This window comes from Monodon monoceros, unplaced genomic scaffold, assembly GCF_005190385.1.
Source record: "Monodon monoceros isolate NGI ecotype Baffin Bay Population unplaced genomic scaffold, NGI_Narwhal_1 Super_Scaffold_6, whole genome shotgun sequence".
NCBI classification, from domain to species: domain Eukaryota; kingdom Metazoa; phylum Chordata; class Mammalia; order Artiodactyla; family Monodontidae; genus Monodon; species Monodon monoceros.
In genome coordinates, this window is record NW_021703783.1 from 45,447,670 (window position 1) to 45,460,598 (window position 12,929).

A 12,929-nucleotide genomic window follows, 5' to 3' on the forward strand; every position below is an offset into this window, starting at 1 on the left:
ATGTCCTATATTTGGCATGTAGGTAGCGATATAGTCATGTCCAAGTCCCATGGACTACATAGAAGCTTCACTAGAATCACTGGAATTGAAGGAGCATGGAGAAATAGAATAATGGACATTTTAATAGCAGCCTGTGTGAAAGGCAAACCAAGCACCAGATGCCTTCAGCTGCTGAACTCCCTTCCAAGCATCTGAATAGGATTAAACTTTGGGACTGGGCAACACAATGGAAACTAAACCATGGATATCAAGTGAAGTCAAATGCCCTGTCATCCTGGCAGGCTGGTACTGGGGTGGGGTGGGGGTGTCAAGAAAGAAATGGAATTGTTTTAATGAAAATGGAAAAACTGACTATGTTCAGCACCTTAGCTTGTGATGGACATTCCTATTATCAGCCCAAATAGTTAATGAGTGTTTTGTGTAAGGCATTGGTGCTAAGAACATTGCATGTAGTATCTCATTTAATCTTCACAACCATCTTTTCTATGAATTGTAGAAACAATCTTTTCTACAATTACTTAAAATTGTGTAGGGCACAAGGCAATCTCTAAAAATTGTATACATACATTTCAACCTTCATGAGAAACTCAAGCCTTAGAAATGCAATTCTATCAGTCAGCCACATTGGTTTTTCTCTGTCCACACTAATTGTTGCGCTATACTGCCTCCTAGGCTGTGTAGAGTGAGCAAAATTTAAGAGGTTTCTGAACCAGCTGATGGGATCTCTCAAAAAAGAGAATTGTGGACTTGCCCGGTGGCACAGTGGTTAAGAATCCGCCTGCCAATCCAGGGGACACGGGTTCAAGCCCTGGTCCAGGAAGATCCTACATGCCACGGAGCAACTAAGCCCGTGTGCCACAACTACTGAGTCTGCGCTCTAGAGCCCACGAGCCACAACTACTGAGCCCACATGCCACAACTACTGAAGCCCACATGCCTAGAGCCCGTGCGTGCTCCACAACAAGAGAAGCCACTGCAATGAGAAGCCCGCTCACTGCAACGAATAGTAGCCCTCGCTCGCCACAGCTAGAGAAAGCCTGTGCACAGCAACGAAGACCCAATGCAGCCAAAAATAAACGAAATAAAATAATTTTTTTTAAAAAATGGAAGAGAATTGCTTGCTGAGAAGGGCTAATACAGAAGAAAGAAGCAGAATGTATGGTGTTCATTGCATTTGTTCATTTTATCTCTTCATTTCTCCATCCCAAATTGTTCTATGCATGAAGGTGAACACTTAAGACATTATTTTCCCAAATATGTTTTTTGGGACACTATTTCTACAGAATGATTATGGACATAACAAAAAGCGTTCCCAGGTCAGCATAAGCTAAAAAAACAGTAAGTACAACAGATTAAAATATGTGTGTGCAGGCCTGGAGGGGGAGGGGAGGTTCTTTTTTTCTGAGTTCACAAAGGCTTTATAACTGCAGGAATTCTCAGAGGTTTTCATTAATATTTCAGTGGCAATCTCCTAGAAGGGGTAGCATTCTTAAACTCATTTGAGTATGGGTTTATAAACATATTTAAAATATCTATTTATTTGTTTATGTATGTGTATGTGCATATGCATTTATATATTTACATATGTATGTATTATTTGATGGATTATTTGATTATTTGCCAGATACCTCAAGGCAACAGTTGAGATGGGACGTATTGTGGGAAACAATGGTCTGGTAAAAAGGATATTCCTAACCAGCTTAAAAATCTGTGTGTAAGTCTTCAGGTCCCCACACCCCAGGGCCATTTTTGGACATGTCTAATCCTTTTACTTTGCTCCTTACCTTTGTTTCTGTGCATAAAGAGTAAGGTCTTAGATAATGGGCACTTACCTACCAACCAGATCCTATCTTTGACTCTTAAAAAATGATTTGAACTTTTAACAATAATGCACAAACAATCCCTCTACTGATATCTGTGAATTTCTTTGAGTCGTATATTTGCATTTCTAACCTTAGGGAAGTCAATCACTCTGCAGCTCAACTTGCCCTTCTGAAAATGAGTATTTAGCTGCAATAACCTAAGAACTTCCTTTTACATATATAATTCTCATATTCTAGAATATGAGGAGTTTAGAACGATTTTAAATTATACTAGACCACCAGCTTCTTTAGTGGCTTCCAGATTTTACCAATAAATTAGCCCCCATGGTAAATTGTTCCAAATATTTGGAGAAAGCCTGCTTGTAACTCTTTGCCACTAATTAAAAATATGAAAATATGATAATGAGAACAGCTGGCATGGGGCCCAAAGCCCCACATTCAATTAACCCCCAATCCTTTTTAAGAAATAATACAGGAAGGTTTAAAAATGCCATTATTGGGCTTCCCTGGTGGCGCAGTGGTTGAGAGTCCGCCTGCCGATGCAGGGGATGTGGGTTCGTGCCCCGGTCCGGGGGGATCCCACGTGCCGCGGAGCGGCTGGGCCCGTGAGCCATGGCCCCTGAGCCTATGCGTCCGGAGCCTGTGCTCTGCAGCGGGAGAGGCCACAGCAGTGAGAGGCCCGCGTACCGCAAAAAAAAAAAAAAAAAAAGTTAAAAATGCCATTATTTGTGAAACATATCCTCTTTAATTATGGGTTTAGAAATGCACACTTACTGCATCTCTCCCTACACTCTCCACATTCAATCCTCATTCTCCAGAGAATGGCAGACATCTTGCATAAGACCTATTACTGTTGCCCCATGATATTTTCCTAAGGTCACGTTTTTCTCTTTGTGCACACATTTACAAATCTATGAAAGCATATTTCTGGAGAAGAACATCTAAAAGGGAACATAGGGATGTGGATCAATAGGACCCATAGCTTTAAAAAGAGACCAGTGGGAAACTACAGAAATTGTCAATATGAAAACCCTTATCAGCTATACACGATGCTATTTAAGGAATAGGCTTTGCCTTGGGGTTCTCTAACCCAGTTATTCATTAACTAACAGGCAATGCTTGACCTGAGGGATATTATTATTGTTTCAAACTTGGTCTCTTCTTCTTCTCCCAAAGTCTACAACATCTCTATTTCAACTGAACCCTTCTAATAAAATCCTTTTTGTGTGACTATACATTTTCTAGAAAATGATAAATTGTGGGAAAAGTGGAACTTATTTTAAATGTTGCTTGAAGGTTACAAGCTTATTAGAAGTCCATGAATTTGAAAAACTTTTAACTATGCAACGTATGACAGCTCCTGTATCATACAGCCCACTGGCAACAAATGAGCTTGGGCTACTCTTTCTGTGAATATCTCTATTCAGAAAAACCACCTAAAGCAATTTTATTTACTGAACATGTCACTATTGTTCCTAAGAATGTTTGATATTCTTTTCAGTTCATACTTTATTAGTTTTTACAAAAGATCAATTGATGACTGCAAAGAACATGAACTAATGAAACGTAACATTCAATTTTATGCACATTTTTCTTTTTGTCGAAAAGTGGTGTCTTATTTCTCTTGAATACTATATATCATTTAGTGTTTAACATTTGGTTTAACTGAATACAGATGATGTTTGGTAGTATTTTGAAACTGATTCCTAACCAGGAGATGTTTTTTATGATCCAATGTTTTGTACTGAGAAAAGTTCAAATCAGTATCTATAGCTGATAATACTATCATGTAGAATTCTGCTTTTCATTTAATTCCTCAGTTTTGTCCCCATTATTCCAACCTTAAGCAATGAACTTTGAGATGAATTATTAGTAAAAGAAAGTATACATGCAATCAAAGTTGTACTGACAAACGATGTAAGTTTTTTTTATTGTTATGTGGTGAAATGAAATTCTAGGGTAAATACGTTTAAATAGTATGTGCTATATTCCACAGCTGCTTAGGGCATTGCTTTGTCAGGAAAGAGGTGGATACTTTACATAACAATTAGTGCTTCCCTGTACAACACCTATTATGTATGAATAATTGCTCCTTTACTTGTCTTTTTGGGATATGATAAAGCACTCCTTAGTAAGGCTTGAATGACATCAAAGTGAAAAATTTTTGGATTCTGACTGAAAGACAAACGAGAATACTTAATACACAGAAGAGAGAAGACTAGGGGTAATTTAAAAATACGTTATTATGAAAACATTTCAACTGGTTTCATAGGTCCCATCTATGGATTAGAAGAAGGAATGGTACAAGGCCATGGCTTTTCCAAGGATTACATTTCCAAATGTGAGTAGTTTACAGTATACTTTGAAGCATGAGTATTGTAGAGTTCATAATATAGGGAAGTAAATGATCTCTTTTTGTGCACTTATTTGTTATTGTCATAATTTTAGCCTACGTAGAATGGATTGTCCTCTGTGATTTATATATTAATATTAAATACTCATGTTAATATTTATTATTAACTATTTATCTGTCAAACTTTTATTAGTGAAACACAATTATAAGGAAAACATTTTAGTATTATTAATGAGGTCTAAGTTCGTTGAATATTTACCATCCCAATTTAGCTCCTCTGCAGTGGTGAGACAATACCTTGCCTACTTGGGCAGAAGTGAATTAAATATAGAGTCAAGGGAATCTGAAACAATATGAGAGAGGTCATTGTGGAGAAATGGGAGCACAGGGAAGCGTAAGTATTGATAAGTTGTGGCCATGTAATAATTAGATGAGACGGCTTTTCGTCCTACTGCCCGCGCCTCCCGCAGCCAACATGGCGGCTATCCATGGGTACTGCGGCGCAGCCGCTTCATACCGGCTCTTTCTTGGGGGTAGGGTTAGCTTTGCCCGAGGTCAGGGCCTCTGGAAAGCCGCGGCCGCTAAGCTGCAGAGAAGTCCCGGATGCCAAATATTAAGGCTTAAGACACGCCACAGTTGTAACAACAAGGAAAAATGTTGCAGCCTTAAGATGTGAAACTTACACAGTGGATTTTACTAAAAAGCAGATTGAAGAATTCAACATAGGAAAGAGACACTTAGCCAACATGATGGGAGAAGATCCAGAAACTTTTACCCAAGAGGATATTGATAGAGCGATTGCTTACCTTTTTCCCAGTGGTTTGTTTGAGAAATGAGCCCGGCCAATAATGAAGCATCCTTAAGAGATTTTTCCAAAACAAGGACAATCCAGTGGGGAGAAGATGGCCGCCCATTTCATTTTCTCTTTTATACTGGCAGACAGTCATATTATTCATTAATGCATGGAGCATACGGAAAGCTACCAGATGTAGAAAACCGTCAAGACCAGCTGTGAGCCAAAGGTCTGTTTTCAGAAAAAACTAAAGTCAAAGAACCGATTGGCAGCAGATGGCTGATTAAGGAGGAACTGGAAGAAACGTTAGTGGAAAAACTGTAGACCAAGATTACGCACAGGGCGCTTCCCTGGTGGCGCAGTGGTTGAGAGTCCGCCTGCCGAGTCAGGGGACGCGTGTTCGTGCCCCGCTCCGGGAGGATCCCACGTGCCGTGGAGCGGCTGGGCCCGTGAGCCATGGCTGCTGGGCCTGCGCGTCCAGAGCCTGTGCTCTGCAATGTGAGAGGCCACAACAGTGAGAGGCCCGCATACTGAAAAAAAAAAAAAAAAAAAAAAAGAACACACAGTTCATTCGGCTGCTGGTAAGGTTATTGGCGTTGCCGTGTGACGCGGCTTAAGATTTGTGAGCAGGCTCCACAGGAGTGTAACCATCCAATCGAAAAAACAGCTGATTGAGCCTTTGCAGTATGACGAGAAGGGTTTGGCCTTCAGCACAGGCCAAGGTAACAGAAAGACTGCAAAGGCGGAAGTGGCTGTTTATGACCATGGAAGTGGGAGGATAGAAGTAAATGGGATCGACTACCTGCTCTACTTTCCGGTGACTCAGGACAGGGAACAGCTGATACTCCCTTTCCACTTCCTCATCCGGCTTGGAGAACACCACGTGACCTACACGGCGTGCGGGGGGGGGGGGGGGGGGGGGGGGGGGGGGGGGGGGGCGCGGGGCAGGCGCAGGCGCGGGCCATCCGCTTGCAGACGGCTAGAGCCTTATGCAGCTTTGTCACCGAGGACAAAGTCGAGTGGATGCCCAAGCGGGACTGCTTACTGCTGATCCCCGTGTCAGAGAGTGGAAGGAGCCAGGCCAGGAGGGAGTCCCCGGGAAATTCACCTGGAAGAAGCGCTGAGTGTTCTGGGCGGGAAAGGAGAGGGACGCTGTGCACCTGGCATGTAGCAGACGTGCAGGAGAGAGTTGCTGGCCGGGATGAAGCAGCACCATCAGACGTTGGAGTTGTGAGATGACTTATTCTAAACTGCAATGTCGTAAAGGTTACCTTCTAAAAGTAATTATTTTAAAACTGTTTAGCTTTGTTCTGCTGCTTTACTTTTAAAACTTTTTCAGAAGAGAGCTTTAGAAGCATAACTCAGAATCTTGGCATATTCGACCTGAAAGGAGCATTCAGCAAAATCCAATCAAGAAACCAACTTTTGCGGACGGAAAGGCCCAGCCCCACAGATCTGACCCACCAGAGCCACACTGCTAACTTAATGACAGGACAGACTTGGACTCACTCCCCCTAACTCCGTCGTTTTCCCAGATAGCAGTCGTTACAACATATTTTTCAAAACTGAGGGATGAGAGTGATTGTTGAGAAGAATGAAGTCCGTGGAGTGTCTTTGTCAGGAGCTCAGCCGAGCCTCTGCGGAAGGCAACAGGCCAATCCCCTCCCCCAGCCCCTGGCAGCCACCATTCCACTCTCTGTTTCTGAGTTTGCCCCTTTTATTTTTTTTTTTTAAAGATTCTACGTTGGGCTTCCCTGGTGGCGCAGTGGTTGAGAGTCCGCCTGCCGATGCAGGGGACATGGGTTCGTGCCCCAGTCCGGGAGAATCCCACATGCCACGGAGGGGCTAGTCCCGTGAGCTATGGCCACTGAGCCTGCGCGTTCGGAGCCTGTGCTCTGCAACGGGAGAAGCCACAACAGTGAGGCCCGTGTACCGCGAAAAGAAAAAAAAAAAAAAAAGAGAGAGAGAAAATAGGAGAAAACATGTAACTAGGGCAGAGGATATTATTAAAAATATAAAAGAGAGTAAATAAGACATGTAATATTTCCTAATAAATCCATTGTTATGAAAAGTGATATATTAGGAAAAACAAGTTTCCAGCCAACACTGAAACAAAGTTCACACCCGTCCCTCTCATTTTTTTTAGCTCCTTAAGAAAAACCTAGACAGGTCCCCCAAAATGCTTGTCCCTTCATGCATGCCTATAATAAAGACTATGTTTCTCAGCTTTCCTTGCTGTTAGTAGTGTCTTGCTGTTAAGTTCTAACCAAAAGTATGTCAGATCAAGTTATATGTGTCAGCTTCTGGGAAACTTAAGAGTTAGTTTGTACCTTTTATCTCTTCCTTTTTAGCCTCTCCTTTTCTCTGCTGACTTGAACACAGATGGATGTGGCTGGATACGGTCAAGCCAAAGTTGACTATGAGTTGAGTGGAGCAACAGACAACATAGCTAGTAGAACAAGAAGACAGAATAAGCCGGGTTCCTGACACAGAAGGTACATCAGCCCTGAAATGATTATCTCCAAACTTTTACATGAAACAGAAATAAACTTTTGTCTTTTTAAAGCCACAGTCATTTTGAGTTTTCTGCTACTCACTGCCGAACCTAAGTTTATTTAATATATTAACATTCTGAGCCCAAGCTCTTGCTTTTTGCTAATACTAATAATAGCTAATATTAATTGAATTTTTCTTTTTTCCATGCACTGGTCTATATGATTTGTATATATTAATTCATTTAAAATTTACAAGAATTGTATGAAGCATGATGATTGCACTTATTTTACAGATGAGCAAACTGAAGCTCCTAAACTTTAAATAAATTGACTCAAAGATCAAAAAGTGTTCAGTAGCAAAACTAGGATTTGAATTCAGTTAGTCTGGGATCAGATCACGTAATCTGAAGAACATGAAATCTCTGTACTCAAATCCAAAATTTTCAGAATATTAGAATAAAAATAATTTTATATTAAAGAAAAAAATCGAGGTTTGACTATTGTTAATAAATACTTAAAGAGGCAGCATAGCATAAAGTTTAAGAACATGGGTCCTAGAGACAAACCACTGAGAATTTAACCTTGTCTGCTTATTAGCTACTTATTAGTTAGATAATCTTGGTCAAATCTCTTAGCTTCTCTGAGCTTTGGGTGCTTCATTAATTCAGTGAGGGATAACAACTGTATCACATAACATTGTTATACTGAGGATTAAAAAAATAATTAATGTAAAGTGGTTAGCACTGTGCCTGGACCAGTGTTAATCTTCAAAAATAAATGTAAATTATTACGGTAATTCCTGACATCCCAAAGAGAAAAAAAATCTACCACCAAACTTGTGAAAGTTTGACTAAGTTTTTAAAAATTCTTTAAACTCATATTATTTGACTTTTTTTTCTAGGATCCATTCCTAATTACATAGAGTGAATGGCCAGGTTTGAATGCTCTCCTGGCACTGTAGCGAGATATATATTTTCCTCTGCAAATGGCAAAGATTTACTTTGCTATAATCCTTTTGAGAAAAAATAATTGAATATTTTTCCTTCCTACTTGGCAGTCTATGATAATGGCCTAATAAGACATAACGCATAGAATGTGACAAGTGTCAGAGATGAAGTAATTTGTAACTTGAAATCGTAGAAATTGCAATTCAAAGATCTTATATAGTTTTATTCTCTAAACATATTATGGTAGCAGGTGCGCCCAAGAGACTATTGCTGCATCAATTATTAAGCAAAAGTTTACCAGAATATTTTCATCAATTTTATTTTTTGTGTGTGCTTGTTTTATACTTCTAAGTTGAATCTAGTGTTGATTGTCTGTTACCATGTACTAGAATTCCTACAATCAAACCAGGAAAATGTAGATAAAGTGTTTAGAATAGTCCAAAACCATTTGCTCAAAGACCATAGTGACAATACACTTCATGCATGCTGAGCGTTAGCTGTGGATCTGGAATTCTTCTTGTGTTTATTTAATTCTTCTAATTACCCCGAAATAGAAGATTGCTACCATTATTTTACAGATAAGGAAGCCAAATCACAGAGAGGTTGAAATACTTGTTGAAAGTCATAAAATAAGGGGCAGAGCTGGAATTTGAACCCAAACAATTGGTTTCCAGAATCTCCCTTCAACCATCATGCTATCTTGTTTCTCAATGTCTAAAATATAAGGCCAAAAGAAATTTTAAAAAATAACTAAAAAGTTAATTTTGGAGTCAAAGATTCTCTGTAATTTGTGCTTACATGTGATAATCACCAGCAGAGAAGTCATGTTAAGCCCTTGTTTCAAAAAAGAAATAAAATGGATAGGCAAACTGTATAGGGATAAAAGTCCACAGAAATGTGAAATTACCTCTGAAGATTATGTTCAACCATACTTTTATTATACATTTCATTAACTATCTATAGTATCTTCCACCCTGTGTATCTTGGTTAACTCAACGTAGAGAAAATTCCACACTCTAGGAGCTTTCACCTTGAAATCAGAAGTATAATCAGAACTCAATCAATCAATATTATCATCCATCCAATGTCCTCAATCCTTTAGAGTAAGAACAATGATTGAGTCTGTTTCTCTAAATACTTTGAACTGGTCATTTAAATATAGGGATTTTATACAAGGTATTTTCTCCTATCAGTCTCTAAATGTAAATGCTCTATATATTTGAGCTTCAGATGAACTTCAAGCAATGAAATTTTTATCAAGTTTTTTCTGGACTTATAAACTGCTTCAGTACACAACCACAGTGCATTAGTATTTCAAAATTAATATTAGGTATACATTAAGTACATTTTGAAATGCAACATAATTATTAGTATTTTAAAATACTCTGATCTCTATCATTAGCCTTTAAAATGTATTACTATCTCAGAGAAGCAGAGAAGTAGCACAGTGTAGATAGGAGCCACGTATTTAGGATTAAAATAAAAAGTGTAGTCTTTTGTAAAGGTACATGGTCTGCTGAGATTTTGAGCACTCTAATTAATTGCCTTCTTAGCAAATTTAGTCTTCCTAGTAGTCCTTACCTAGGGATAATTGATAGTTCAAAATAAAAATAAAAATGGAATTGTGACAAAAAAACTTTAGGCTCTTATTACATTAATGACATTATTCAGAAATATAGAGCTTGCACCAATGTTTTCAATTATTCAGTAGTTCAATAATTATTTCTGAATTCTTTGGATGTACGTAATAGTTACTGTGCTAAAGAGGTTGCAAAGATAAATGAGGCATGTTCTATACTTCAGGAGTTCAAATTTTTAATAATACGTGGTATTATAGTGAAAATACTTCCCTCATGCCAGCATTTTTCACACTGGGTTATAATCATCTATTTATGTTTCTATCTCTTACGGAATCTCTGCAAGACTGTATTTTCTTCCATTTTGGATCCCTAGCAAAAATCTCTCAGCTTGGCACAAAGGAAATCAAGATTTGGTTTGGCAAAGTAAATAGACACCAAGACACACGAGTGGATGGCCTGTTCAGAGAACAGGTAACTGCCCTACCTGTCTGGAAGGAAAATAGCAGTCATCTAAAAGGTAAGTTAAACAGAAGCCACCTTGATAATATCCAAATAAAATGTTTTGGTAAAATTCTAAGTATTTAAATGACATTATTTTGGGTATCACAGAATATTTTTCTCACAGAAGATGCTGATTATCCTATAAAAATAACTATGGGTTTGTGAGAAACAAACAAAACTCCGTTTGATTAGTCCCAGTTCTACAAAAACATCCTTTCCTCCTACTATAATGAAGACGGCGGTCCCTCCTAGGTTACCTATGACCTGAATCTAATTCTCTTTTTAAAATCTTGAGTATCAATCCAGAGCACTCTCTTTTTATCTGAAACTTTGTCTTTCTACAGGTACCTTTGTATGAAATTTACACATGCTTAAATCTCTCCCATCCAAAAAAAAAAAAAAATGTGCCCCCTTGATTTCCTCTAGTAATCCACGTGCTGCCTAGTTTGTGTTCCCTTTTATAACAGCTTCTTAAGGGGTATATTCTAAAATGCTTTTCCTCTGTTTTTTTCACTTCCCACTCACTTTCCAACCCATTCCATTTTAGACCCTTATTACTCACTCAAAGTGCTTTTATTAAAATCACCAGTGTTCTCTTTGTCACCGAATAAAAAGACATTTTTTTAGATACTATCTTGTATGGTCTCTCAGCATAATTTTACCTAACTTCTCTCTCCTCGAAACACTATCCTTCTGTTAAATATCCTTTTCTATAAATTTCTATATCCTTTTCTTTACATTCCTGTTTGATTCTCTCTTACATACTCTTCTATAGCAATCCCATTTACTCCAAAGGCTTCAATTACCATCTCCATGTCAACAACTCTTATATTGTTATTTTCAGTCCAGATCTCTTTTCTGGGCTTCACATTTCCATATATGCCTGTCTACTTGACATTTCCACTTACTTATCAAAATCATCTCAAAAGTGGCCCCATCTAACTGTTCAAACTGGAATTCTATGAATCACACTTAACTACATAGCCTCTTACTCCCCACTTCTAATGAAAACTAAAAGCTGGCTTTTAAAAAATACTTGCAGGATTTTATTTTAAATTTTTTATTCTTATAAAATATGTATAACATAAAATGTTACCATTTTAACAGTTTTTAAGTGTACAGTTCAGTGGCAATAAGTACATTCACATTGCTGCACAACCATCACAACTATCCATCTACAAAACTTTTTTTAGTGTCTCAAATAAAAGCTGTCATTTTAATCAAGAGCATTTCTTTAGGGTCCACTGTTTTTTTCCATATTCATTGCTACCATACTGTGTTATTGCCATTGCTTCCTAAATTATATTTCCACATCTGTACTTCATATTTTAATCTAATCTTCATATTTTAGACTGACCTTTGAAAAGTCTCTAGTCTATATAGATCCCATTGTTTCAGTAAAAAGATTAATGCATGAAGCACGTCTTCTCTAGCTTTATTTTCCACTATCGCTTTCTGGTTCAATGTGCTTCATTGCTCCATTTACAAATTCCTTAACTTTTTCAAATGAGCTTTGCTTGCTTTCACCATATTTGGTGGTTTTTGCACTTGATATTCCATGTCTTAGAATCCTCTTGCTTGCCATCTTCCTTTATGCCTATCTACATCATACCTATAGTCAATCTAGGAAACCTTTTCCCAGTTATCTCATGGTAGGCTATGCCCACCTGTTGCTCGCTTCCATACCCATTGTGTGAGCCTTGATTTTATCACTCAGTGCTCTTACAAGATCAATGTTTATTTTTATCTACTAGATTTAAATCTTTCAGAAGATTGTGGCTACCACATTTCTGAGACTTAGTAAATATTTGTTGAATGTGTGGCTATTTCAGATATTCATTGAGTGTCTACTATGTTCCAGACACTGTTTTCTGCACTCGAGATACAGCAGTGAGCCAAACGAAGGTCAGCACTCTCTTGGAGATGCCATGCTAATAACATAAGATTGATGATACAAGAAAATAAATAAATTCATATCAGTTGATAATGTGCTAAGGAGAAATTAAAGCTTAGAAGGGGAGAGTAACTGGGATGCTCTGTAAAAAACAGATTAAAGTCTTTTTGATAAGATTGCATTTGATAAGATACCTGATGAAATGTGGTGCCACGGTGGATATCTAAGAGAAGAGCCATCCAGTAAGAGGGATTCTCAAATGGCATGAAGCAGTGTGTGCTTGGCTTGGTCAAGGAGGACTTCCAGGGCACGTGGGGTGGGGCTATGAGAGAGTGAAAAGAAAAGAGCAGGTGACAGGTCTGTAGGACCTTTAAAACCGTGGCTAACACTTTGAGTGAAAGAGCAAGCTATTGCAGGGTTGTGAGCACAAAAGTGACATAATAGGGCTTACTTTCTCAAAAGAGCACTCTGTCTGGTTTGTAAAGAGTAGGCTATGGAGAGTTAGTATAGAATTAAAGAGGCCCCTTGAGAGACTATTTAAAA

General features: G+C 38.4%; 1 pseudogene; it reads left to right on the forward strand.

Annotated features, from left to right (window-relative positions):
* The first annotated feature begins 4,651 nt into the window (after positions 1-4,651).
* Positions 4,652-6,093, forward strand: LOC114884961 (annotated as a pseudogene).
* The last annotated feature ends 6,836 nt before the right edge of the window (positions 6,094-12,929 follow it).